This window comes from Hipposideros armiger, unplaced genomic scaffold, assembly GCF_001890085.2.
Source record: "Hipposideros armiger isolate ML-2016 unplaced genomic scaffold, ASM189008v1 scaffold_1081, whole genome shotgun sequence".
NCBI lineage: Eukaryota > Metazoa > Chordata > Mammalia > Chiroptera > Hipposideridae > Hipposideros > Hipposideros armiger.
Genome location: NW_017732431.1, coordinates 76,447 through 80,693, shown reverse-complemented (window position 1 = coordinate 80,693; position 4,247 = coordinate 76,447).

Below are 4,247 nucleotides of genomic sequence, written 5' to 3'. Positions count from 1 at the left end.
CTATATGTATATTCTATATTTTTGGAATAAAAATAATTCTGTTGTTTTTATTCTGATTATGTAGTGAAAGATTATAATTCCTGTGTGTGTGTGTGTGTGTGTGTGTGTGTGTGTGTGTGTGTCTAACTGTAGATTTTTGAGACAGGTACTTAAAATATTACTTTCGGGACCAAAAAATTCTTCATTTGTTTCCAGCATTTTATATTAAAAATCCTAGGTTATCATGAGAAAAAAATCAGCATATCAAAAGAACATTAATTCATTTATGGGGATTTCTCTGGCTGAGATTAAAACATATGTTGGTCAGAATGTTGGTATAAACTCATTCTTTACAAACTGTTAGTATTTTATAAAATATAGCATCCCTTAATTCAACATTCTAGAATTCACCATGCATCTTTGTAAATCTGCTTTTATTTTTGCCATTCACTTGTCAGATTTAAAACTATGTTGTGAATGTAACTGTGTATCAGAAAAAAATGATGAACACAATTAAACTTATTTAGGAGGATATGTGACGAGAAAAGCAATTCTTGACTGAAAATATCAGTGCAAAATCATCTTATTTTTGTTGCTATCATTGTTAAAATATTAAAAATGTACTAACTGCTGGTCAAGTGTATCTAGAGAAAAAAATAATAGTAATAATACTAATAATAATAACAATAATTTAAAAAAGAAACTGTTATCACTAATGAACATTTAGGTCACTGTAATGTTAAACACAGAAATACTAAGAATTATAGTGTTATTTCTCCCTGTTTAGAAAAAAAAAAACATACCAAGTTTGAACAATGCATTCCCTTTTACACCACATGACTTATCATACACACTGAGCATCTTTCTATGTTTTGATGAATTAGAACTCTATGTCTGAATAAGCTCCCGACATTTAATCCTTTACCATTTTAATGTCATGACATATATCACAGTTCCTTTAATGAGACGTGTTCGCCAGTGTTACTTTCTTGGGTTATCATGCTTTCTTCACAATCATTTTTCCTGCTTATGTTGATAAAGTTGCCTAGACTAGTTTTTCTGGGTGGTTAAATTTTTGTGTCAATGTGGCTAGGCCACATTGCCCAAACACTGGGTCCAACAGCAGCCTAGATGCACTGTGAAGGTATTTCTTAGATGAGATTACCATTTAATTCAGTAGACATTATGTAAAGCAGGTAACTCTCCATAATGTGGGTGGATCTCTTCCAATCAGCTGAAGGCCTTTAGAGAAAAAGACTGGGGTCTCTGAGAAAGAGGGGGTTCTGCCTCTAGGCTGCCCTCAGACTTAAATGGCATCAGCTCTTTTCTGGGTCTCCACCCTGCCAGCCTTCACCATAGATTTCAGACTTGTCAGCCGCCACAACTGTATGAGCTAGTTCTTTAAAATAAAACTCTCTCAAACTCCTCTCCTTCTTCTCCTGCGCTCCCCCATTCTTTTCTCTCTCTCTCTGTCTCTCTCTCTCTGTCTCTCTCTCTCTGTCTCTCTCTCTCTCTGTCTCTCTCTCTCTCTCTGTCTCTCTCTCTCTCTCTCTCTCTCTCTCTCTGTACACATCCTATTTGTTCTGTTTTCTGGAGAACATTAGGATAATCTCCCAATGTTAAAATAAAGAGGTTATCCTAAATTGTCAGGTGTGCAGGTATAATTACAGGAATCTTTAAAATGGAAGACGAAGTGAGGGTCAAAGGGAGATGTGAGTAGAGAACCCACCATGATGCAACATGAGAAAGACCTGAACGCTCTGTGCTGCCACTGAAGATGGAAGAAGACAACCGATGTCAAGGAATGCAAGCGGTATCTACAAGCTGCACGACACAACGGACCACTCTGCCTCAGGGCCCCCCAAAAGGAACAGGACTACAGCCATCTCGGTTTTCACCCAGTGAGATTCGTGCTGGACTTCTAACACACAGAACTGCATGATAATCATTTTGTGTTGCTTTAAGCCACTAAGTTTGTAGTAATCTCTTGCAGCAGCAGTAGGAATAAAAAAATCACTCTTTGTACTGTACAAAGGTAGAGATACATAGCCATAATCCAAATCTGCTCAATTATAAAGTAACCTTTCAAGAATTCGGAAACTTCCTGCTATAGGTCTTGAAAGCATTTGAACAGCATCATTCGTTTTACTGGAAATAAGAATTCCCCCTTTTCATTAAAATAACTTCGAGGATAAGGGATCGTAGGGGATGGATGAAGTGTGCAGAATACCCTGATACTGAAACCAAATAAATCAGCCAGAAAAGTGTGACTTAATAATAGACAGAATCTATATATGAAATCTTTAATCAAATTTCACCTAAGAGTGTCAGATGACAGTTCCTATCTGGTTTATAGCAACATGTCACTAATGAATGGACAGTAAACTGGAAAAGCTGTTCTATGTGAAATTCCTGCAAGATAATATTTGCATTCAATATGTGACATGTTTTTATTGCTATGGGGGAAATTAGGCATTGTTTTTTCATTATTTTGTCCCTATCCCTTTGCTGCTCACAATCTGGCGATGTGTGGTGGGAGAGCATATGATTTAAAGGTACATCCTGTCAAGACATAGGCACCTTATCATGTTCTGTACTGTCACAGGTGCCAGCAAGCATATTAATGGCTATTCCTGGACACAAGTGTTATCAAATTGCTGATCTATTTACATTGTGGTCAGGCAATTACAAAACCCTTAGTGACCATGGGTGGGAAGAAAGCACATAAAGAAGCCATTATCTAATTTTAAATATCCACAGAAACCACCCCATGTATATTAATTTCAAGGACTACTTAATTTTCAGAGGCCTCTTATCCCTCAAAGCTGATATGAGCAGAAGAAGAGGTTGTCTCACTGTCAAAAATTTAAAGCTATCTAGTAATTTTCTGTACTTCAAATAATACAGAGCATGTTACACAGCAGGGTTTTTAAGTGGAGTTATTTTTTGTTCTGTAGTCACTGAAAGTATCTTTCACCTTTCCTGGTGCGTGCTAACAAAATAAACATTAAAGCTAAAAATCCTGGGTGGGGATACGTTTTCCTTATGAAGTTATTAACATCTGTGTGACCTTTAGCAAACAAAATTTTAAAATTTTATAATTGATAACAATCAAACATACACGTTTATTAACTTTGGCACAGCAAGATCGAGAATGGCGAATTAGGCCTGATTCCTGCCTTCTAGGCAAGAGTAGGAAAGAAAGAAAATATTTTCCTTTTACCCTTTTAGGTTTTGGAAATGGGGGCCTAAAAATTAAACTATAACAGGACAGATTGGAAGGAAAAAGAAAGCATACAATTTCATTGATATTTTATGTGCATGGACGCTCACAGAAAAAAAAGGGGAAACTCAAAACTGGTAGACCTGAGGGTCCATATACTATTTTAACAAAGGAAAGGGGGTTTGGGCTTCAAAGGACAATAAGTCATGAAGAAGCTACTAGGAAACATATCGGGGAGGGGTGACTAATGGAGGGTTATGGTTGTTTTATCTCTATTTTAATAAGGTCTGTTTATGGGAATTCATCTCTGGCTTGACACTCTGTCTCTTCAAAAAGTGTTCTGCACATCATTAAACACAGAAGGTGCCACCTTCATGAAGAGAAATCAGGCCCTGCTTTTAGGCAGGTGAGGGGATGGAGAACTCTACCCGCATATATTCATTTGAGATTGCCTTCAGTTCAAAAAAATTCTTATGCCAACATGGCATATTTTGGGTTGGCGTATTCTGTACCCCTTCACCATGCACTGAAGACCTGGATACACATTAATTCTTTCACCAACACTATGAAATAAGTGCATGACCCTTATTTTCAAAGACTTACAAAGTCTTAGAAACTTTTCCAACTAGTATTGCAATGCAAGGGACAGAGTTAATATTTAAATTCAGATTTGTCTGGAGTGAAAGTCTGCGCTCTTTACCTAGATACTTCACAAAGTAGAAAGTAGACTGGTGGAGTTAGAAAATGTATTTCAAAAAAAGGAGCGAGCATGTAAAAAGATGCAGATACAAGAGATAACATGAAGAAATACACACGTGGATATCAGAGTATAAATCAGAGAAATGAAAAGCGATGTAGGTAGAGAAACAAACCAGGGGTCAGCAAAGAACAGTTTTAATGAACCTGGACTGTTATCCAAGGAATTGAACCTGAGAGTTGATGAGAGATTTACACTGATGATTCGCCCTCCTGTACTGCAGCGAAGACGAGTGGGAAAAGGCTGCAGGCAGAGAGCCCACTTTAAAGAAACTGCATATCAAGACGA